This window comes from Equus asinus, chromosome 29, assembly GCF_041296235.1.
Source record: "Equus asinus isolate D_3611 breed Donkey chromosome 29, EquAss-T2T_v2, whole genome shotgun sequence".
In the NCBI taxonomy this organism is placed as follows: domain Eukaryota; kingdom Metazoa; phylum Chordata; class Mammalia; order Perissodactyla; family Equidae; genus Equus; species Equus asinus.
The window spans coordinates 19,864,230-19,889,278 of NC_091818.1; the positions used below are offsets into that span (position 1 = coordinate 19,864,230).

Below are 25,049 nucleotides of genomic sequence, written 5' to 3' on the forward strand. Positions count from 1 at the left end.
CAATTCTTTACTACTGGTCCTCCAGGAGGGATCGTAATGGCAGGGAGAATGGCAGTAGAAATCACAAGTAAAGAAAGGGTGCCATACTAATCTTCCAACTGGAATTCCCCTCCTTAGCATTTTTTCTATATTCTGTTTCATCTGCAGACATGGTTCTCCTTTTACATTCAGCCCGCGTTCTAGTTCCCTTGGAAGACTGCAAATTACTAAGCCTTCTCCCAAATATCCGCTGCACGGGGGTGGGCACATGACCTAGGGCAGCCAATTAGAATACTGCTGCGCTCAGGTACCCAGCGATTAGTTCAGGAGTAAGTCTGTTTCCCAGGAAGTGCCAATCAAGTTCTTCGCTGTGATTGCTATCAGGATGCTGGAGGAAAGCTGCTGTCTTTCCACTGGGCTTGCTAAGCGCTGAGGGGGAGAGTCTGTGCTTTCTGGGCGCCATTTTGCCTCCCCTGGTGAGAACTTGAAGCAAACTGCACCTCTCAATTTCCCAGTTCTACTAGCCAATAAGTTCCTCCTTCCCCTCCTTTTAAAATTTTCTTAATATGGTTTGAGATTTTTTTCACTTTCTAGCATTGAGAACTCTGGCAAGCTTCCCCAGTGCCCCAGACAAAGTTCATGCCCCGCTCATTTATATCCCTATTGCTTCATGGAGATATCAATACATACCATACACCTCACCATTTTAAGTACATTGGGTTTTAGCGTGTTGATAGAGTTGTGTGACTATTACCACTATCTAATTTTAGAGCATTTTCATTATTCCAAAAAGCACCCCATGCATATTAGCAGTCACTCCCCATTACCTCCCCTGGAAACCTCTAATCTGTGATATGTTTCTATGGATTTCCCTATTCTGGACATTTCACACAAATGGAATCATACAACATGTGGCCTTTGTGTCTGCCTTCTTTAGCAAGTTTATCCATGTTGTAGCATGTATCATTTTGTCATTCCGTTTTATAACCAAATAATATTCCATACTTTGGTTATCTATTTATCAGTTGATGGACATTTGGGTGATTTCCACTTTTGGGCTGTTATTAATAATGCTGCTATGAATATTTGTGTACAAGTTTTTGTGTGGACATGTTTTCAATTCTCTTGGGGATATATCTAGGAGTGGAGTTGCTGAGTCTCGTGGTAACTCTATGTTTAACCTTTTGAGGAACTGCCGAACTATTTTCCAAAGCAACTTTGTCATTTTCCTCATCATTCCCACCAGCAATGTATGCAGGTTCCAATTTCTCCACATCCTCACCAACACTTGGTATTGTCTGTCTTTTGACTATGTCATCCTAGTGGGTGTGAAGTGATATCTCACTGTGGTTTTGATGTGCATTTCCCTGATGGCTAATGATGTTGAGCATCTTTTCGTGTGCTTATTGGCCATTTGTAAATCTTTTCTGGAGAAATATCTATTTTAATTCATTGCCCATTTTTAATTGGGTTATTTATCTTTTTATTGTTGGGTTGTAATAATTCTTCTTATATTCTAGATACAAGTCTCTTATCAGATACATGATTTGCAAATATGTTCTATTATGTAGGTTGCTTTTTTACTTTCTCTATGGTGTTTCACGAAGGACAAAAGTTTTAAATTTTGATGAAGTCCAATTTTTAAATTTTTCTTTTGTCACTTGTGCTTTTGTTATTATATCTAAGAAACTATTATCTAATCTAAGATCACAAAGATTTACATTTATGCTTCCTTCTAAGAGTTTTATAATTTTAGGTCTATGATCCATTTTGAGTCAATTTTTATACCCTACTGCAGTTTGCATCTCCGTCTTTTTGCACTTGTCCAATTGTACTATGATTTCTGGTTCACATGCACCCTAAGTATATTTTTTCAGAGAATATAGACCCCCTAAAAATGTATTCTGAGCTTAAATAAAGTTGGGAAAGTCTGCATAGTAAATTCCCCTCTTGAAGATTCACAGTATATATTTGTCTCTTAAAAGCTCTAAGTAGACAGCAGTAAAGACACCTGTTTTGTTTTACTTAATCTTTTCTTACAAACACATGGTCTGGTGGATGCTGTGAAGTGCCTCCGAGATGCCCCTTCAGGAATGAAGAGCTCATTGCTCCAGCAGCTGCAGTGCCCCTGGGAGCCACCCCTCAGCTCCTGGCCTCCTTTGGCAATTGGCTCAGCTGAAAAGAGCTACCTTGTCCAAGGTCATACTTCCTTCTGGAGACAGACCATGTCCAAAAACTAATTGGCATGGGCATATAAAGGCCTGCTTGTCTCACCTCAACTCAGGACAGCTTTGCAGGGTCATCTCCTTTTCATAACCCCTGCAGTGTCAGCTGAGGCTGCCCCTGAGACTACACTGCCACTCAACTTCTCCCTGTCTAATCGTTTCTGTCTCTTCCTCTCCTCTGATGTTGACCTTAAGAGCATGCGCTAAGAATCATCTTCCATGCAAAACTGCATCTCAGCATCTGCTTCTAGGAGAACTCAACCTGTGACAAAAACAATCTCCCAAACCTACTGGAACACGGAATATTAATTCTTATGAAACATCTTCATCCTGGAGAAGTTCTCACAGAACACAAGTTTGGGAAATGCAATAGAGCAGAGCAAGATGTGCAACCAGAAGAATTGATGCAGGTTCAGACTTGTCTGTTGACCGGCTGTTGAATCTTGGTCAAGCTACCTGTTCTGCCAGAGCTTCAGTTTATCATCAATAAAATGAGCACAATTAAATCCACCTCAAGGAATGTGCACATTCCTCGCACAGTACTTAGGTGATCCATTCAAAAGGGTTCCATGAGGGCAAGGATTTTTGCCTATTTTATATACCACTGTATCCCAGGCACCTAGAATTGTGTCTGGCACATGGTAAACATTCAGTGTTTGTGGGATTAGTCAAGTAAATAACACACATCAAACCTTTAAAGTTTTAATTGAGGTATTTTTTCAGTTCACATTATTAAATAGGTCATCGTTATTTGTGAAAAGGAATAAGCGAAGATTACTTTCAGTACAAATTATGAAAGATCTTCTTGTTGACCTTTCCCATACTGATTGGGCAAGCATAAAAAATACTGGCCCCATTACTGCTGAATTTTCTTGGGCAATGTCCCACAAACCCTTAAGTACAGCCACCAATTTATTTTGCTGACCTTGCTTGTAATCTTTGGTGTAGGTCACGTTCTCAAGCAAATAAGTTAAAAAGTCACTTACATTGACTATTGTATTAGATTAAAGCAAGCTTCATAAAGTCCCAGTAAAATGATTTTTGAAGGCCTATTAATTTAAATGGTAAAGCATCTTGAACCTTACTGAGAAGAGTTGAAATGTCATACCATTTTAGCCTGTGGTAGCATGCAAAGGACAAAGAAATTCAACTTAATTTTGCACATCCCAAGGCTTATGTTGTTAGAAGCAATTTCCTACTGGTAGTGACACTGAAGAACAAGAATGAAGAAAACTCCCCAGTGCGGCATTGTTTGTGTTGGATATTATGCATGATTGTGCCAGAAGACATTGTCTCTTCCCATATGAAAATTTCAGCCAGCAGACAGCAAAAGGGACAGCAGCACCCTCCTAGACTCTTGCATTGCTCTTACCTCTCAGGCAGAACCTAGTGGGAGAGAAACAAACCATCATAAACTCCAAAGAAGACGAACAGGAAGAGACCCGTGGGGAGACATCTGAGCAGGTAGAAAAGGAACACAGAGAAGGAGGCTGCTAATTGTAGCTGGAGCTTGGAAAGGCACCCTGAAGAAGGTGTCACCTGAACTGTGTCTCGAAGCCTAAATATAATTTCTGATGGACAGGGATGTGAGGGAAGGACATTCCAGGAAAGAAACAGCACACACCTGGAAACCGGTCGAGACTGGATATGAAAGCTGAGGTGACGTATAATGGGAGTGAAGACAGACTGGGGTGGGAATTAAAGACTTACGAACACATATTACATCCAACTGATCGCTGAGTCAGAATTGTCTTCTATAGTTCTCACCTTGTATTTCATGCCCCAAGTCCTCAACCAAATTTTAAACTCCTTAAGGATAAATATAAAAACGTATAGAAATAACTTACCTGAAGGTTGGGCTTCTGGCAACTTTGTCTCTGTGGAATAGAACGCTGAATATCAAAGTAAATGAAGATGAAGGCAAGAGAGAGAAAAGAAGGAGGAGGAAGAAGAGAGAAAAGAGGCAGAGTGGAAGGGCCTCCATAATCAAAAACCCTATCTCAGAGCACGGCCTTAGGAAACCAACAATTGAGGTCTGAATCCTGATTCTGTCACTTACTAACTATGGGACCTCATTTAGTCTCATTTCCTCCTGTGCAAAATGGGCGTCACAGCGGCAGCCGCCCCAGATTGAGAAGCTCGGGAAGCACGTGGGGGTGGCCTCGCGTGGTGGCTGCTCAGTCTGTCACCTGCTCCCTGAAGCTGCTGGGTGCTGGTGCTGCCTCCTGGCACCAAAGTTCATGGCTTTTCTCAAAAGACAAGTTCTTGTTTTCTCCCTCGGAGTCTACTGAATCTACTGAAATGAGCCTTGTCCTCGCCTTCTGGCTGGCTTTGGCACTCTAAGGCAGGGGGAAGGGATAGTCATGGGATGCGCGTCCAGGGATCATAAAAAATTGCGAGAGACCCACGCGGCACGCCTCTACAGAACGTCCTGTGCGCCCTGGCTGCGTCGTAAAGCATCATAAGGACGTAGTCGACGTGTGTCACAGTGTCCCCGGGTCGGTAGGAAGGGCTAAATTCCTTCCTTCTATCTGAGCACCTTCCGTACTCAGAACATTATGAACGATGTGGGGATTATACAGATGAATAAAGCGCTTGTTTTAAATGGAGCTCTCAACAAGGTAGGAAGCCTGTAATATGGCTTGAAAATTTTCCATCCAAAATAGCAAAATGAGCAGAAGTTTTAGTCATTTGAGAAAAAAAAATCGTTTGGACAGGGGGAGTGTAGACGACTTATTCCTCAACAGTGGTTGATAACGACGTTAACCGAATACGCCATGTGAAGGGCAGGGCAGGGCCTTTCAAGTTGCTCGCCGACTGAACTGGTTTTGTTTTGCTTTGCTTTTGCACAAGAAACTACGTAAAACCACCATTCTCCCTCCAACGGTAACTCGCCTTCACCCCAGAGAACTGCGCCTCCTCTCCCCGCCCCTGTCCCAGCTGCTGGAGGGCCGCCTCAGGCTTTCCCGCTGGAGATCGGAGCCCAGCGCACGTCTCCCCTTCACTTCCCCGCCCGCATCCACGGTCTGTGCCGGCTGTACATTCCTTTTCTGTTACATTTTGTCCCTTTGTCCCCTTCTCTTCACTCCCACCCCTGCTGATCAGGTGATTCTTTTTCACCTGATGATCACAGTAGCCTCCTACACGGCAGCGTGCTCCCATTTCCTCCAATCCGCTCCGTCCTACACCCGGCAGTAAGATGTGGGGCCTGCCCACGACAATCACAGCCGGGAGAAGGTTCTGTGGAATAGTGTCAGAGATATGTTTCAAAATTGAATTTTAATGAGTTTCAGAAAAGAAAAATAAGAAATGCCGCTAACCGTCTCCACAGCGGCGGGCTCCAGGATGGCCACTGGAGTTGCCCTACCCACAGGATGGGCACTGGAAGCACCATGTGACATGACCTCCGCCTATGCAGGAACCCTTTCTGTGCCATTGCACATTCTTCAGTTGAGGGCAAGGACCACATCGGCCTCTTTACCACCGTATCCCCAAAGTCTAGCACTGTTCCTGGCACCCAGTGGGTACTTAAGAAATCATTTACAAATGAACGAATGAGTGCTGAGTGAAGAGCCACCTGGTAGCCAACCATGTATTAGAATAATTTATTTAGTCAATGCTTTATTGTTGGATATTTAAGTACTCTTTTTTCTCCTTTGAACAATGCTGTCATGAAACAATCATTTGTCAGTTAAGAATTGTGCTCAGCTGAAAACCTGGTTACAGTGGCTTAAACACACAGGGTCTACTCTCCTCTGCAAAGGGACTCCAGATGTGGACAGCTCTATGAGGTCATTAGGGACACTGTCTCCTTCTGCCTTTCAGCTTCACCATCCTCAGCACGTGGCGTGCATCCTCAAGGTTAAAAGATGGCTGCTAGGGTGCCAAACATTACAGCAGAATTTCCAGGAAGCAGAAGCCCCAAATAAACTGTATTGCAAAGTTACTAAAAAAAGATTGGGTGTTATTCAACAATAGCCAAATATAATTATTTAGCAAAATTTTTCAAATTATTCAGTAGTTCTGTCTTTCCTACAGTTTCCAAGAAAAAGAATCCTGCTGATAGGCTACATTTTGCCAACCCTAGTATCTCAGCACCAGCAAGACACAAACTCCACAAACAGCCAATCCCTAATGTGAGAAAGACACGAGACGCGCCGCTTCCTCTGCTCACGGCAGCACTCAGGCGAGTGGAGTTGAGCTCAGTCTGTGGAGGTGAGCTGACGTCATTCTATAGGAAGGGAAATCTCATTTACGTTCAGAAAGGAGGGAAGCAGGCCCATTCTGTTATCAGATCTCGGATGACTGATTCCCACTGTGGACTAGATGCTGTCCTGCTGACAGTTTCCACCAGAGTGTCTGTTCCGTGGACTCGCCGATTCCATTCCTATGAAGTTTACAAGAGTGTTCCAGGCCAGGACAAGCCAACTCAAAAACAACATCACTCACACTCCCGGAGGGAGTTCCTCCTCCCGCGGGCTGTGCAACTGTGACGCCTCTGGCCAATGCGAGTCAGGTTTCCACTGGAAAAACTAATTGTGGCTAATTCCTGGACAACAGAGGATAATTTTTTTCTCTGTGGTTTTTGTTTTGTTTTGTTTTTAACAATGAATCTCTGGTCACAATGAATAAGCCCTTTAGGGAGCATTATTTCTTTCCTTCTCTTTCTTACATCACTCAACAAGAAGGAAAAAGAACTACAGGGTGAATAGAAGGTTTAGGAAGAAATTTAATTTTTCAAAATTTTCTAACACAGACGACAAATCAGTCTAACTGATTCCAGTTGTGGGGCGATGCGAGTCTGGGCTTGGACATTCTCGGCCGAGCAGACTGGGCAAAGTTGTAGCCAACTCTCCATATGGTTGGTGTTCAATACATAGTTTTGATGGATTGACTGAGTTCTAGTGTGCCAGATCAAGCAGAGTCCAAAGTGAAAAAAATGATTACGGCTCTGTCTCTTCCTGTGTTGAGAAGTACAGTGTGTACAATACTCCGTAGGTCTCTGGGACTTGTCTGAGTATCTTCCAGTGTAATCAAGTCATCAATTGGTCCACACTTAAAGAATGTAGTAGGAAAGCAGAAAACATCATTTTTTGGATTCAATTCTCAGGCACTCAGTCTCCATGCATCTCATGGGTTTTCCTGCCTCCTTAATACATGTAGCCCTCTTTATCTAGAAAAGGAGGCCCTTATCTTCACAAATGAACGTCTATCTCTTATAAGTCAGTGCTCTTAAAAGAAACCATATAAGCAGACATGGAATTTACTGAAAGTATACTGGTAGCTGGAAGAATTGGAAACCTGAGAATCAGGTTCAGAGACTTCCTTGCTACAAAAAAATGCCTCATCATGGACCAGCCCAGGAGAGAACTACCATCTCTCTCGTGGTCTGGAGCCTACACCTGACTCTGCTGGCATCGCTGCTCCTCTGCCCCTGGAATCTTGCTCAGCTATCCCCGCCTCCAGCGAGAGTGGTTGGCTGGGCCCCTGTTCTTTGCAGAACCGGCTCTGTCTTCAAGGTCTAGCACGGGGAGTCTGAAGGGCGAGGTCACAGGCCCACGCTCTTAGTAAGCACTTGAGGACATGCTGTTCTCTAGTGTCCTTCTGCTCAAAGTATGGTCCATGAAGGAAAACAGCAATCTGGTCTTGTCTGTCTCCCACCAAGACTCAAGATGGGGGAATTCTCACACAGGAAGGACTCAGGGTTGCCAAGAGGGATGACAATGTCCACACTCCTTAACCAGATACCATAGCACTGTCTTTATGCGCCTGTGTGCTTTGGTCCGTTAACTCCTGCCGGAAGCAATAAGGTGTGCCCAGGGAGAGGAGGCTAAGAAGAGAGTCAAATGGAAACAGGACTTGGAGGGGGCATTGTGATAGAAACTGAGGAAGAAAAGAGAGGAGGATGTGATTCCCACTCGGCACGCAGCCAGCTTACTGACCTTTCAGGTTCTCCTATACAATCCAAGTATTTAAGGGCTTGAGTGTCCACTATGTGCCTAGCATGGCAGGAGACAAGCCCACATTTTGGGAGGAGATTTATACTCTATTTAGGACAAACAAGTCCGCCTCTCAGATTGGCTGGAGAAATAGGGAGGACGCAGCTCAAACTTGGATACTGACCTCCCGGGGATCCCGTCAAACTGCAGATTGAAGGGTTGGGGCTGGCATTCTGCATTTCTCACAAGCTCCCAGGTGACGTCGATGCTGTAGGTCAAGGATGTACCCGGAAAAGCAGAACACAAGAGCACAGCACGTCATTACTGCTAACTAGGAGAGCGCGGGGAAATCCCTGAGCCTGAGGTGTTGAGGATGGAAAGATTTAACTGAGCCTTGACAAGCAGGCATGAGGTAATTAGGTGGAGAGTAGAGGGATGTCTCTGTTGGGTCTGTTTGAGTGTTGGACAAGAGGTGACCAACTGTCCCGGTTTCCTTGTGAAGGTCTTGCATCCTGGGAACAAGTGTCATATTTCTGTGGTATTTGCCCAGTAACAGCCAGCCAAAGGCACACAATAACTGAGTGCTATTTGCTTGACACGTTGGCTAAGTTTACACTTTGTGAAGGCTAAAGTCACAGGGAGTCCGTTTCATTTCTGATCTTAGTAACGGTTTGGAAACGAAGCAGCGAAGCTTTAGAAAAGGCAATCCTATTTTTCTTAATGTTACTGTGATATCAAACTTCACATCACAGTTTTACAGTAATATTTCTTAAGTCTTTATTCCCCAGAGAATTTAAAATTTCTGTGCGTATATTCCAACGTGGTGTATGAAACATCAGAAGCACTGTTGGAGCCCCAGAGAGACAAGCAGTAGCGTATCTTGAACCACAGTTCCACGTTTCAGCAAATCGGATGGACGATGTCACAGCAAAACGTCTGACTCAGATCCAGCCCCGGACCTGGTCACGTGCCCCCGGGCAAAGCTGAGCGCACAGACTCACTAAGCAGGCTCCTTCTTCACTGGAGGGCAGACCGTCTGCAGCTGAGGGTTTCCTAAAGAAATGGGTTTATTGGCTGTGATCAGCTTCCTCCTCACCCGCAGCCTGTTGACAGCCCGAGGAAGACTGGGCTCCATCCTCTGCCTCACCTGGACAGCCAGAAAGACGCTCATCAGATTTGACATCCAGGTGCCCTGCCTAGGAAGCTCCAGCAAAGTCCAATCAGGACCGGCTGACCCCTTTCACGGAGCAAATCCTCCAGCCAGCTGACAGTCACGCGCAGCCTGGGCATCGGCTTGGGGGTGGTAGCAGGTCACCTGAATAAACAGCGTCCAGGTGCTGGTCCTGGAGACACTCTGCCCCTGCCTTAGGAAACTTCCACGGCTTCCTGCGGGCCAGGAAATCCGCTCTTATTAGGCTACTGAAAACCAGGGGACTCAAGAGCACAAATCAGTATTTCATTCCTCTCCTCCCTGCCCCCACCCCCCTCAACCTCCTGCCCCCTCCCTTCCTCCCAGCATCTCCTCTTCCTTTCTCTGCTTCTCACTCCATATACTCCTTCTCTCTTTTCCCTCTTCTCCAGAACCTCGAGGGGGCCACTTCCAGGTCTCTAAGCTGTCATCATCTTTTTGGAACTTGACCCCCCGAGGAGCTGAGTAGCCTGTTCTGTTCCGTGCATTTCTTTGGGTCTGAAACTTTAACTCCCAGAGCCTGTGGCTGCACCCACCACTACCCTGCAACCCGACAAGTTGTTTGCAAGCTGAGCGCAGAAAATCGATTTGTTTCCCAGGATCTAATTGTAACGCTAATCTCACAGTTGGTCGGAATTCCCTCCCTCGGCTTAACTCCTCTGCTATCTGCTTAGGGAGGTGGCCCAAATCATTTTTCGCTTATTTTAAGAAGATGGTGGGCAAGATTCGGGAATAAGCTGAGGCAGAGGAAGCATACGCGACATTTGTTTGGGGGAGATCCTGTGCTTTGGGGAAGCTGACTGTCACAGACTTTGGGTGCATTTGTGACTCAGCACCATAAAGATTAACACATCAGCTCTGTTCAGGGCCCAACCTTGACCCAGATTCCTCCTCCTGTTTGACCCTGGGCTCTGATCCCTGGCTCCCTGGAGCGCTGCCTGGGCTGGTTGTTAGTGGACAGCCCTCACTGGCCGGGCCAGCTACTGCCCTCCTGTGTCCAGAGGACTGGGACTGTCCAGCAGCTAGAGGAACTGGGGTGCTGATGAAGGGGCCACTGTGGATGTGAGGAGTGTGTCCGCGACTTGGGCTAGCTCCAGGAGTTTTTCTTCCCACGGGAAGTGGGCAGTTTCTGCTGAAACTTTTAAAAAATGTACTGAAAGTGTGAGCTTTCTGTCTGACCTTGTGAGAAGTTGCCATCCCCTCCTCTCTGGGGCCACTTTCGCCTATGACTGAGTTTGGGCCCTAAGCTTTCTGTAGGAAGGGTTACTTTTCATCTCGCTGGAATCTGGCAGTTTGTGGTGGTGTTGGGGTGGGGTGGTGTTGGGGTGGGGTGTGAAGCGCCCCAGGAGAGCAGGGCCCTGGCCTGTGGCAGAGTCCCAAAGCCTGGGGGAGGGGCAGCAGTACCAGCTTGGGAGTCCACGAGGGAGGGTTTGAAATCTGACATCAGAGCCTGGCCTGGGGCTCACAGGAGGCCACCACAGCACCCTCTGCCAAAGCCATGCCTGCCCCGTCCTGATGCCACGGGCAGTCCTAGGGGGGCTGCGGGGAGCCGTGCAGGATAGAGAAGCACAGGGCCTCCAGTCTTGACCTTGACCCTAATTAGCTGTGCAGCCTCAGTCAAGGCGGGCAATCTCTCCGCACGCACATTTATTCCTCTGAAAACTGGGGGTAATTTGTCTCCTTCCTGAGGGTGATTTTGATGATTGAATGAGAGAAAGTCCGTGCAGTTCCTAACCCAGCGCCTAGTACACAGTAACAGTAAGTGCTCAAGAAGTGACCCTTTGCTTAGAAAGCAGAAGGGAGAAAGCAGCAGGAAGCAGTGAACAGTGGTGAGGAAGAGAAAGGAAACTGGCAGAAAAGGGGTAGGAGTTGACCCTCGGCCTCGCGTAAGACGTCTGTTTGTGTGAGGGGTCCAGTGGCAGAAGACAGCTTTTCCTGGGAGCAGCTGGCTGGGAGGAGAGCTGTCATGATGCAGGGATGGGTATGGCGGCGGGAATAAGGGAGCGTGACTGGTGAGAGCGCTGGGGACGGCCGTGGGAGCAATGCCGGTCACCTCGTGGACCCAGTGTTTGTACTGAGCGGCTGCCTTCTTTCTCCTAAGCAAATAGCATTTTTCTCAGTTTGGGACTTGGAGCTGACCGTTGGGAATGACAGGGTTCTTTAAACATTTTTCTTTCCCTAGATGGAACACTCATTCGCATCTCAACTTGCAGGCTCCTCTGGAAGCCTCTGGCCCTCTTGGAATTTCTCATAACAATTCCAACTATCCCAGCTGTCACTTCCAAGCACCACTATTTTTGCTACCAGAGGGCAGAATGCCGGGGGTCCTCTTGCACTCTGAGTCCACACCCCCGTGCTGGGTACACAGCGGCCCTGAGCTGAGTCAGGCCTATGGAGCAGTGAGGGTGGAGTAGAGGGGCCTTGAGCCTGCTCCAGCAGCCACATTCCCCTCTCCTGTTCCCGTCCAAGATGGTGGCTTCATGGCTTTGGGGCAGCCTGACTAGGAGAGATGTTGCCTTTGAAAATCATGTCTGGTCCATTACTAAAATCACTCCACTCTCTTCCTCTTTCTCTCTGACTCAGTGTAGTTTTTCAGCTGATCTCAACCAATGAGGCTGAGTCTGAAGTCTACCCATTTATTTTCAGACAAATTCATCTATGGATTAATCCTGGAGGCTTAGAGAAGACAGGTTCTTACTAACACACTGCCCTTAGGTGGTGCGCGTGGTGAGGACCTCGCTGTGAAGTGAGGTGAAGGGGTGTGTGTGTGGGTGTGGCTGTGTGACAATGATCTCCGGTCCCCTTTCCCTTCTGCGATGTTCTAATTCTGTATCTCCTTAGAATGAAGATAGAGGAGGGTGCGGCGAACACAGAGACACATACCCAACATGTCTTCTCTTGAAAATTTCAGACACAGCGCTGCTATTTTTAAAAGGGCGGGAGAGCTGTGCCATAGTGAACAATGCTGAGAGCTATTTGTGCCTAGTCCCAGCTTAACATGCCGCCCGGGATGCCGAAGTTTTCGGTGCTCCACCAGAAATGCTTGCCCGAGGCCAGGGGCGAGTTTCAGCTGCAGCAGCAATTGCATCAACTCCTGGCTCAAGAAGTCTTCTGGCAAATGGGAGGCTGTAAAAGACTATTGGGCCCTGCTGTAGGCTCCTGATGATGATTAGGGAGGGGAAACAGCATACAACCCATAGGTTGAAGATCCTGTGGGATCATGGCAAAATTGAGCAGCATTTGTCCCTTTGCTGTTTCCTGCTTTTCATTCCCAACCCAGCCTCTGCCTTACTAAAAAGGGAGGAGGTTTCAGAATAGAGTGCCTCTCCCTCTCTCTCTTTGCCTCTCTTGTCATTTGTCAATCTCCTATCATAAAAACATAGGGGTATTGCGTCAGTTTGCTCAGGCTGCCATAACAAAATACCACAGCCTGGGAGGCTGGAACAACAGAAATGTATTTTCTTAGTTTCTGAAGGCTGGAAGTTCCAGACCAAGATGTCAGCAGTTTGTTTTCTCTGGGGGTCTCTCTCCGTGGTTTGCAGGTGGCCGCCTTCTCTCTGTGTCCTCACGTGGCCTTTCCTCCGTGCTTAAGCATCCCTGGTGCCTCTTCCTCTTCTAAGGCCACCACTCAGATTGGATCAGGGCCCCACCCTTATGACCTCATTTAACCTTAGTCACCTTCTTAAAGGTCCTGTCTCCATGTACAGTCACATTAGGGGTTAGGCCTTCAGCATATGAATTCGGGGGAACACAATCCAATCCATAATGAGTATAAAGGAGTAAATTCCAGAAGGCACTCTTGAAAGGTGCACAGTATGCCTGAACTCACTTGCTCACACAGCACCACCCATACATGACACTGCCTCCTGAATGTGGGCGTGCACACGTGGAGGTGAGAGCATGGCAAGACAGGGCCGCTCGGCACACGGACACGGCCCACACAGCGACTCAGGGCTGAGCACACCGCTGGGCAGGGACGTGTGGTCGGAGGCCCAGTGAGTCCAGCATTGGAGAGCACCCAGATGGCACCTTTGCCCTCCTTACCCAGGACCCTGAATGGCAGTGGGCTAGGAAGGAGGGCAGTGAGGAGACGTTCCTGGAGCAGGACAGAGCCACAACAGGAAGGACCAGAAACAGGCCATTCCAGCCCTTTGACTGTCCCCTTCCTCCTCCTGAGGACTTGGTTTATTCGAACAGACAACCGAGCCCCTGAGGGAGGAAAGGCCTCCACCAGTCTCAGGCATGGGTCCCACCGAGGCAGCGTGGGCAGCACCCAGCCCTGTGGGCAGCCTGGGGTGCCCTGGGAAGACTCTTGAGGAGGGAAGGCGCTGGGCTCTTCCTGGTGCCCTCAGTGCACTTGGGGGGACGGGACATCAGGGACCTCAGGGGAAATCCGAGCAGAAGCCCCTGAGAGGCACTGAGGCGCTGCCCCGAGTCGGGTGCAGAAAACATTCGCCAGGACTCACCCTGCAGGTGGCTGCCCTCCGGGAAAGGGGTCAGATGGAGAGAAACAGATCCCTGCCCTCGCCCGCGCTGAATGCAGTACCCACAAGGCTGCCATCGGGCGGAGCTGCCAGGCTGCCGCGCCGCGGCCGGCCAGCAGGGGGCGGCTTCAGTTTGTGGAAGTGCTGACAGGCTGTGACTTTGCTGGTGGTGGCATGATCTCCTGAAGGGGAAAATGGTGAAATATTGCAAAACGTTGAGATAGCCGTCTTAGGAACAAAGTCATCTTAAATGCTCCCTTAATTCTCTAAGAATCTCAGGATGCTCATAGTTATGTTCTCACATCCTTCTTGTTTTCTCCCAGTTTCTGCCTCTTTCACTCCCAAAGAGCAAATCCTACTGGAGCTGCCCATGTCACTCAGAGTAAATGCCACAGTCCTCACCATGGCCTGCAGAGTCCTGGTCCCTGCTGCCTCTCTGGCCACACCTTTTACAATTATCCCGGTGGCCTACCCAGCTCAAGACCCTCGGTCTCCTTGCCGTCCTCTAGTGTCAGGTGTGCTCCACCTCAGGGCCTTTGCTCCTGCTGTGTCCTCTCTCTGGAAGGCCCTTCACCCAGATGTCCACAGCATTCCCTCAGGTCACATTCAAACGTCCCCTTCTCAGCAGGGCCTCCTGTCTGAAATTGCACCTCCACTCCAACTCCTCCTACAGTCTAACATCCACGTATTTTACTTATTTATCATGTATCTTTTCCCCTTCTTAGAGTATAAATTCCACATCTGGTTGGTCCCTTATAATATCTCCAATGCCTAGCACAATAACAGATGTATAAATAATTGTTGAATAAATGCATCCCATTAAGTTAAAGCCCCTTCTCTCTTTGTGCTCAGTGGAGAAGGCTGACGTTGCCAGGAGGAGTGCACTGTGGGCTTGGGATGACCTTAGGAGCGCACTGACTCCAGGGCCAACCAATGATGGACCAAACCTACTGATTCCCCAGTGATGGAGCTTGTACAGACCCTGCAAAAAGCAAAGTGTGCAAGAAAGACAGCATATTCCATTTGTCTACATCTCAACTTGGTGTCTGTTTCCAGATTACATCCTGCCAGGGTGATGGAAACTCATCCTTCCCTTCCCCTGAGGTTGTGGCTTATATCACGCCAAGTTCCAGCGTGCTTCCATTACCCCAACAAGCCAATGGGTGGGCAGCATCTGGCCCAGACTGTCATCTGCTCATATAGGTGCCTCCTGGCATGTACAGTATCTCAGCTGGGCCTTTGTCCCTGATCCATGCAGGTAGTTGTGGTGGCAACTTTGTTCCCCTCTATATAGCCTCTGGATTCTGGTGGCTCTGAACTTGCACAGCACTCAAAACCACGGATACGGTGTTGCTACTTCTGCTCCATGCTGGAGCTCAACATCTCAGAGCGTGACAAGGCCCCCGGGGCTACTACACAACCAGCTGCTCTGCTCCCAAGGGCTCTGCCTGGGAAGCTGAGGTCTGGACCCTGCCCAGCTTCTTGAGACCTGCCGGGGTCTAATACAATCATTTGTTGCTTAATGATAGGCACACGTTCTGAGAAATGTGAGAAATGTGCTGTTAGATGATTTCATCATTGTGCAAACATCATAGAGCGACTTACACAAACCTAGATGGTATAGCCTACTACACACCTAGGTTGTATGGTCCTAATCTTATGGGACCACCATCAACTATGTAGTTCGTTGTTGACCAAAATGTCATTATGCGGTGCATGACTGTAACCTCATTACTTCTCTGTCATCCAATAAAAACAAAGTTTCCTCTGACTGCTAGTGGAAGGAAAAGTCAGAGAGATTCAAAGCCTGAGGATGATTCCATGTGCTGTTGTTGGCTTTGAAGATGGAAGAGCTGTGGGTGAGGACCAGAAAGCAGCTTCTAGAAGCTGAGAGTCCTGAGTCCTCCAGCTGCAAGGACCTGGATTCTGCCAACAAGCTGATTGAGCTCAGAAGCAGATTCTTCCCAGAGGCCCCAGAGAAGAGCCCAGCCCGGTGACACCTTGATTTCAGCTTGTGAGATCTTGAGCAGAGAATCCAGTTGACACCACCTGGGCTTCTGATCTACAGCAGTGAGCTAATAAATGAGTGTAGTTTTAAGCCACTAAATCTGTGGTCACTTGTTATACAGTAACAGAAGATAAATGTGGGGACAAAATTCCAGGTGCCTGACACTGAGAAGGCACTTGGTAAATTCCATGTCATTTCCTCTCCCTTTTGGTTCCTAAATGTTTTATATATACCATGCAGAAACAAGGCTCACCAAACACTTCACATCCTTTCTACATTTCCCAGCTTTTCTTCCCATTCAGTTGAGATATGGACTCCTAATTTTGGCCAATGGACCATAAGTGGAAGCGACATGTGCCATTTCTGAGCTGAGGCAATAAAAACCAGGGTACTTCCTCCACGCCTTTCTGCCTTTGCTGGAGAGCACGTGTTCCAGATGGTGCAGCCACAAGGGCCTGAGCGGCCATCTCCAGGGCCTGAATGCCTGTGTGGAGCCGAGTGCTCTGTCAACCTGCATTACTCATGTTTTAGATTTATTGCTGTTGTAGCTGATTTTAACCTCACTAACACACATGCTTTCACCCTAAGAACACTGCTATTAAAGCTCACAAAATGAAGTAGAGAGAATTCTTCATTTCATAAGTCCTTGAAATAGCAACTTCTCAAGGCCAGCCAGGTGACGCAGTGGTTAAGTTCGCATGCTCCGCTTTGGTAGCCCAGGGTCTGTGGGCCCGGGTACTGGGTGCAGACCTATGCACCACTCATCAAGCCATGCTGTGGTGGCATCCCACATACAAAATAGAGGAAGACTGGCACAGATGTTAGCTCAGGGCCAATGTTCCTCACTAAAAAAGGCATAATAGTAATAATAAAAATAAAAAAATAAATGATAAATAGCAACTTCTCCAGTGTAGTTAAGTTTTTCTTTATAGGTCACTGGTTATTGATAAAGAGGCGAAGGATGGTCCGAGAAAAGTGTTTGGAAGCATTGCCAAGAGAAAATCAAACAGTAGAGATAAAGCCATTGCTAAAATAAGTCATTGGAGAAATATTAGTTTTATAAAATGTATCCATAGATACTTGCCTACCGCTCTGAACTTCTTCTAAAAGAGTCAGGCCCATTTCTAAAAGCTACAGCATTTCTGGCCTATCATCATGTTTGATGGCCAGATCTTTGGTGTCAGTATTTACCACCCAAAGTTAATGTGTGTTGTTTACATTCTCTCCCCAAGTGTTTCTTTGGCTATCTGTCTCCACTCCTCTCCCGTGCCACACTGAGCTCCACACAGACAATGACCGTCCAGGAGGTCAACCAGGTTAACTCACTCCCTGCTTGAAAGCTTTGAGAAAAGCCCAAACTCTCGTGCACAACACCAAGGATTTGTGCATGATCTTGCCATGCCTTCTTCTACCACCTCATCTCAGGCCACGGCTCTCCCTCATTTGCCATCTTGGAGGCACGTTGGTCTTTTTGCTGTTCCTCCCATATGTCTCAGGATGTGCATGTTATTGCCTCTGTCCAGAGTCCTTGGGCCTCACTCTTCACATGGTTCTGCCTAACTCCCCCGTCAGACACTTGAAATGGTATCACTCCTCGGTTTAAATGGTACCACTTCCGTGAGGTCTTCCCTCGCTATCCTGTCTCTACTCCCTGCAGTGCCCCACATTCTCTATTTTAGCCCCTAATCTATTTTTAGCCACTATGACAATTTACAATTACTTTGCTTGTTTATGTGTTTTTTCTTCCCCGTTAGAATGTAAACTCCATGAGACTTTCAGAATGTTGAAGGATCTGAGATTTTACCGTACTCACAAGCCAACAGTTAGCTTGCCATAGTTTAGTGGATGCTGGCAGAAGAAACGAGACTCCTGGGTCAGAGACAAAGGACTTTACAGCACAGGAAGCAGCTTGAACTTCATGCTTGTGCATCAGTTCTCCTTGCTCCTCAAGGCCAGATGGAGATGTCCAGATGGATTCCACACATGCAGTGGGTTGGCATCACTGCTGAGCAAGTCTGCACTTAGGGAACTCCAATTTTTTATAATGAGATGCAAGCAAACATGCCTGACCTTGCCCTTGGATGGAGTCTTCTTTATCATACTGGATAGCAAACAAACCTGCCCTTTTCTCTGGAAGAAGACACTATCTCTATCTTCCAGGCTATTTGCTATATAAACATCCCTGAAAAGATAGTTGCCTCTCCTGGCAAGAGGTACAGTAATGTGAGGGACAGTGGAGAAGTATCTCTCTACGGGGGGCAGAGATCATGAACATGTTTTTCACGGCCCCATCCCCTCACGCTGGTCAGCATTCCCAGTTGTAGCTTCAGAAACCAAACCACTCGGGGCTGCATCAGCCAAGGGGGTTGGTTAGTGCCTTTTTCAGAAGCACTGAGGTATCATATAGGCCAGCAGTCGCCCTGTGAAAAGGGCTCTTCTTTATTGCTTTCCTTTATCTTGGAATTTCATTCTGAAATTTGCCTTTGCATGGTCTTGCCTAAAGAATGGGATAAAGTACTATTTAAACCCCAAAGAGACATGATGGGGCAGAGTTGTCTCTGGGAGATGCTTGAGTATTATGGTAGAAAATCATAATTTTAAAAACAATTTTTGTTTAAGAAACTTCAAGGTTAAGACAGTTACTGTATAAGGGGGAAAGGAGGGAGAGAGTTCATAAAAGGAAAAACTGGGGGCGTTGGGGGTAGCTACAAGAAGAAATAGTGTTTCTCTCTGCAAAGATTCAGGACTTGGGGTATCTTCTTGGGCAGGTCATCAGATGTGAGACCAAAGTTTGATTGCGAAAACTTTGTCCAGTCACCCATGTCCTACATCCAATCAGTCATGAAGGCTTGTCAAATGCTCCTCCTAAGTATTTCTCAAATCTGTCCGCTTACCCTCATCACCATGACCCCTACCTAGATCAGACCACCATTATCTCCCTCCTGAATTATTCCACCAGTCTTCTAGATTTCCCTGCCTCCAATCCATTGTCCACGGTTCAGCCTTGGAGATCTTTCTAAAATGCAATTCTGACCATGTCACTCCCCTTTTAAAACCTTTCGGTGATTTGTATTTCTCTTAAGAAAAAGCTCAAACTTAAGATGGCTTATGAGACATTCCCATGAGTTCTACCTCTCCTCCCTCACTTTGACTGTCTCTCCCCCTTATCGTCTTTGTTTCAGCCACAATAGTAGTGTTTCCCTGTGCAAGAATTCCTTTTCAGCCATTCTTGGAAATTTACATGTTTTTCAGAATCTCGAGAAAAATCAGTGGAAAAATCAGGAAATGATAATCCTACAAGAATTAAAGCTTAACAATCAACATTACTAGTTCTAAGGAATCCACTGCTATCAAGTTGAAAAGCAAGAACAGGAAATGCTGACATGTGGAATTAAAAATTAGGGTCAATATTGCTGGGAACCAGGACAGGAGCAAGTAGGAAGGAAATGATGGCAATCTAATCAATCTTGCTTGTAGCAGCAGCCATATGAAAAGCGTGTTCATAATTCTGTCTTCTAACGGTTGATTAAATCTTGCAAATAAAACAGTCAATAACTTTATATGCATAGTATACCTAATACACATCATATGAGTGGTTCTCCAAGAAATAACAACTTGTGGAGTTGCTCCACAGGAAAAACTATGGATGTCCCTGACAGGAATACCCATCCTTCATGTCTCAAGTCAATGTCTGTGCCTCCAGGAAGCCACCCTTGATCTTGAAGTCTGGGTTAGGTGCCCCTTCCATGTGCACCTTATGTGGTTCCCTCCTGCATTGACTGTGGGCTTGGTTGTGTGACTTGCTTTGGCCATTGGGACATTAATCAGAGGGATACAAGCAAACGGTTGATAGGACTTGCAGACTGGGGCTTGCTTTCTTGGAACACTCCCCCTGGAAGCAAGCCACCACACTCTCAAGAAGCCCAGGCTAGGCTACTGTGTGATGAGCGACCCTGGAGGTGAGAGGCCATCTTGGACCTTCCAGGCCCTGCCGAGCTACAGCTGAGTGCAGCTGCTGCTGCATGTGAAGCAGAAGAACTCGCCAGCTGAGCCCAGGCTGCCACAGAATTGTGAGAGAGAAAAACCAGTGTTTGCTCAAGCCACTGAGTTTTAGGATGGTGTTTTACACAGCAAATAAATAACCAAAACACACTATATTGTAATTCCCTGTTACTTCTCTCTCTACCAATAAACTGAAGTTCTAGGAACACAAATTCGGAGTCTGCCTTGTTCTAGGTAGCGGCTAGTAAACGCTTGTTGACTGACTCCTTGGGTCCCTCGGGTTAGGTCAGACTCAACAGCATTGCTGACTCAAGATCAGCTTGAATTAAACTGGGGTCACGAACATTTTGATTCTACCCACATAGAAGTCGTTAACGAAAGCGAAGATAGCAATCTATGACTTTCTGTGTCTCCTGCCAAAACTAAGATACCACATCAAGTCAAACAGAATTATTATTTTAAAAAATTGCTGCTTCTTTAAGCTTGCTTGCTGTTCGTCAGAAGCCAGTTTAGACTGAGCCCCCAAATGACAACTGTTCTTGGAACTTTGCTAGGAAAACACCTCTACTTCCAAACTTCCAGAAGATTGGGGACAGGGGAGCGGGGAGGAAAAGGAGGGTGGTGAAAGGAAACAAGAATGGTCTGGACTGAACCCACGCTGAAACGTGTAATCAAGTCAGCCTCTGGCTCATCCACCAGCATGAGGCGGTCACTGCCTCTTCGACACTCCTTGCAGGCTTTTATCTTCACCATCTGGCAATTCATCACTCGCTACCCCAGGGTATCTCTTCCTTTGTCTTCCTTGCATTTGGCCCTGCCATCTAATTTTTCACAGGTTTGTGTCTGGCCTCTTTATTGAGTTCCCGCAGAGCCCAGCACATTGTAAGCATGCAATAAATAGCTCCCACGGAATGGTTTGGCTCCAGGCAGCCCTGCTGAAGAGTGGATGGGAAAGATTTTGAAGGGCCCTTGGCGGAATCTCAAAAATGGCGATGGGCTGGAGGGCACTGTTGTTCCGTGAGCATTGGTTCGATGGCCTCGCCACCGGCTTCAGTTTCTGCTCCCCTGCCTCAGTGGTTCCCTGGCCCTGGGAGACTAGCCTGGCTGGTAGCTTGGTCTCTGGAGGGGTCCCACCCCAGCCCTGGGGCTTTCTCAGCCTTTAGCATGAAGGCTGGATGATCTATGAATCTCTCTCTCTGCCTCTACATCTCTGTCTGTCTCTTTCTCTCTCATCTGTGAATCTATGAATAATTTTCCCTGCCTTCCCCGAGGTTACAAAAGGGCAAAACTTCAGCTTGGAGGATTTCAGTCAAACCCGGGTCTGTCCTGCCTGTCAGAGGTGGCAGCCAGCACAGCCGGGCCCTGAAGCAGCCTGAGGAGTCTCTTCCTAAGGAGGGCGTTCAAGAAGACGACCTCTCTGCTGGCTGGCATGATGTCTGTATGCATCCAGCCTCTCTGTTCTTCTCTGTCTGATAATGCCACGTGTCTCCGAAATAGACCTGGGCCCACATTAGTCAGAGAAGAGGCAGCAAAAACCTCCCCCTCTGCCAATACTTCTTTGATATGCAGTCTTTCTTTAAAAATGACTGAAATGTCCCAAGGAAACTCAGGAGATATACCTGGCTGGGCCTATTCTGGCTTTAAGCCACTCCTCTTTCAAAGTCCTTCTCACTCGAATGGTCTTTCCCTTTCCTAGAAGCCGAGGAGACATCAAGGCCTCATGCCACTGTGGGCGCCCGGCCCCTCTTCCCCTTCCTGCAGGTCCGATGCCCTGAGCCTATTTTTCCCAGTGATAGGCTGATTCCAAGAATTTTAAGATGACTTTGCCCCTCTCCTGGGTGTAGGTGGGACTGGTGAAGAGACGGGATAGCCTCTCCCTGGATTAGGTTACAGGATCTTGGCAAAGTGGCAGACTCCTTGGCTGCATTACACACATTGCATTTTGTGAGTCTCCTTCATAGCTGACTGAAGGCAGAGCCATCCCACTCCGGGCTTGAAGCATCCATGTTGGGGGTGGATCAGTGTCTAGGACCCGAAGGTGGCCTCTAGAAGCTGAGAGTGGACCCGCCGACAGTCACAAGAGGACAGGAGCTCGGCCCTACTGCTGCAAGGAACTGGATCCCACCAACAGCCAGTGAGCCTGCAAGAGGCCCCTGAGCCTCGGAGGAGATCACAGCCCCTGTGGACACCTTGATTTCAGCCTGGGGAGACCCTGAGCAGAGGACCAGCTAAGCCGTGTCCGGACTCCTGACCCACAGACGCTGCGAGATCAAAACTGTGTGTTGTTTTAAGCCACTGTTTCTGGCACTTTGTTACTCAGCAATAGAAAATGAGTATAACCCCCTCAACCTTCATCGCCACTCTCTCAGCCTGTTGGGAAGAGGAAAGTGCCAGTCAACAGTCGCCCGTGTCTCAGGGATGGGTAACTGAGCAGTATTTCTCCCCAGAGATATCTGGGGAGCGGGGAAGTGCCTTCAGTCTTCTCCCCTTTGGACCAACCTCCCCTCTCCCAAACCCGAACATTCAGTGGGCACCACCATATGCAGCAGTTCTCACCCTGGGAGTCCCACGGAAGCCTCACAACCATCTTGCTTGTGGGTCCACAGTTCACTGACACTGCGCCCCCAGAGATAGCCCCCTTACCTAAGGCCCTCACACCCAAAAGGCAGCATGGAGCTGGACCCAGGTTTTCCCAACTCCGAATTCCATGCTCCTCCCACTCTGCGTGCTGTGGAACTGCAGGCATTTTTCAAAGGTGTGAGGTGGGATGTTAAAAAGGGCAGATTCCCAAAATTACAAGCTAGACTACAGTGTAAGGACCGTGAGCTAAGGGGCCTTGCCTGTGGGAAGCCTGTGGACGGGAGCGAGTGTGCAACGTGTGCTTCCTGCTTCTCCGTGGTCCTTATCTGCCCTTGTCCTCCCCGGACACCACACACAGTCCAGGGGATCCGCCTTTGCCTTGGGAGGGGCTTTGAGACTCCCTAGGATCCTCTGGCCTCTGCTCCCCTTCCTGCGGCACGGTCATCAAGTGTGAGGCCCAGGACAGTCCTGTCTCAGGAGGTGGCCGGACAGAGGGACAGGCCCCTTCTGTGCTTCCATCAGGGGATGCAACGGCTCTGTTCCTGGGAGGCCGAGAGGAGGAAGCGGGATGCTTCCCAGTGACCCCTTCCTTCACCAGTGATCCCTTAAAACAACAAATCAAGGACAGAGCACGAAAAGGGGACACTGGGAGGGAGTGGAGTAGAAAAACGTGTCCACCCTAAGCGTGGATGGGGTCTGCCTTGAGGGGGGTGAAAAAGGAAGGAAGTTGCCAGAAAGTGACAAGATCCAAATACCAGTCAGCGCTGTGTCTTCATTTTTGACCAATCACTGCAAGTCCAGGCAAACTGTGTTGGTTTACTTTTTCTTTTTCTTTTTCTTTCTTCTTAGAGATAAGAAGAAATAACATACAAAAGGTGAAAGTTCAAAATCTGTGGATTCTTTCTGAGAAATGCTGACAGCGAGTTACTGAAGCTTGAATTCCCGGTGAGATTAGCCTCCAGTGCTGGCTCAGGCACTCTGTCCTGAACGCGGCTTGTCCCTGCTGATAATGGGGCTAATCGCATGGGGGTTTGGGCACATTTGTTCTGTTCTTGCTGCCTTATTTTCAAGTGTTTGTTTTGTCTTCCCCAAAGCTGGAACAGGGAATTGTCCTTTGTTCCAGTAGGCTTTCTGTCTGTCGTTGCCATAGAAATCTTCTTGGGTATCCTAACATGAGCCAGCCCTGGTGGGCTAGTGGTTGAGATTCAGCACTCTCACTGCCACGGCCCGGGTTCAGTTCCCGGTCAGGGAACCACACCACCTGTCCATCAGTTGTCACACTGTGGTAGCTGCATGTGGCTGGGATGCTGAAAGCTCTGTCACCAGGGTTTCCAGCACCAGAAGGGTCACCCGTGGCAGGCGGGTTTCAGCAGAGCTTACTAAGACAAAGCAGGAGGAAGGACCTGGCCAGCCACTTCCGAAAACTGGCCATGAAAACCCTGTGAACAGCAACAGAGCATGTCTCATATAGCGGTGGAAGATGAGAGGATGGCGCAGAAAGATCAGGCAGGGTTCCACTCTGCTGTCCACAGGGGCACTAGATCGATGGCACTAATGGTAAATCTTTTTGTTTGTTTGTTTTTAAGATTGACACCTGAGCTAACGTCTGTTGCCAATCTTTTCTTTTTTTCTTCTTCTTCTTCTTCTTCTGCTCCCCAAAGCCCCCCAGTACATAGTTGTATATTGTAGTTGTGGGTCCTTCTGGTTGTGCTACATGGGACACCGCTCCAGCATGGCCTGATGAGCGGTGCCATGTCTGCACCCAGGATCCGAACCAGCAAAATCCTGGGTCGCCGAAGCAGAGCGCGCAAACTCAGCCACTCGGCCACAGGGCTGGCCCCACCGTAAACATTAACATGATCCACAAGAAGCCGGGGGACCAAGCCCTGTGTCCCTGCTTCTTCCCAAGGCCCAGGAAGACCAGAAAGGAAAACGAGGACGCCTGTTCACTTCCGCTCTGTTCTTACATGACTTCCTCCCCAATGTTTTATTATGAGAATGTTCAAACATACAGTAAAGTTGAGAGAATTTTTTTAATGAAAACCCACCAGCTAGATCCTACAATTAACATTTTACTGTGCTTGCTTTATGACATACCTGTCCATCTCCATATGCACCCACTAATCTTTCTTATTTTTTATGATGCACTGCAGAGAAAATTACAGTCATCGGTGCACTAGCCCCTAAATAGTCCAGCGTGCATATCATGAATGAGAGTTCAATATTTGTTTGCAGTTTTTTCTTTTGATGCAAAATTTACGTACGATGAAATGCACACATCTTCCACGTGCACTGGCGGAGTTTGGGGACCTGTATATGCTCTTGTCACTCAAACCCCTAGTAAGATAGAGAACTTTATCTTCACTCCTTGAGGTGCTTTCTGCCCTTTTGCAGTCAATTCTTACCCCACTCCACCCCCAGAAGAATCTCTTTTCTGATTTTTTCCACCATGGACTGGTTTTTCTCTCTTACAGAAAGTCAGATAACTGCAGTAATGCCAGTTGTGCTCTTTCATGCAAAGCTTCTGTCTCGCAGCACAATGATTGGAAGATCCGTTTTGTGGTCCCTTTCTCTTTATTGCCAAGTTGTATTCCCTTGCATGAATATGCCTCAGCTCGTTTATCCATTCTTCTGTTGTTTCCA

At 47.8% G+C, this 25,049-nt stretch overlaps 1 long non-coding RNA gene across 1 annotated transcript in view; it reads left to right on the forward strand.

The window, feature by feature from the left end:
• LOC123282126 (uncharacterized) overlaps nt 1-23,446 on the forward strand; it is a 33,704-nt gene extending 10,258 nt beyond the window's left edge. The window contains exon 3 of the long non-coding RNA XR_011499283.1: nt 23,256-23,446. This is a non-coding gene — a long non-coding RNA (uncharacterized lncRNA). The remainder of the gene's footprint in view (nt 1-23,255) is intronic.
• Nucleotides 23,447-25,049: the final 1,603 nt, after the last annotated feature.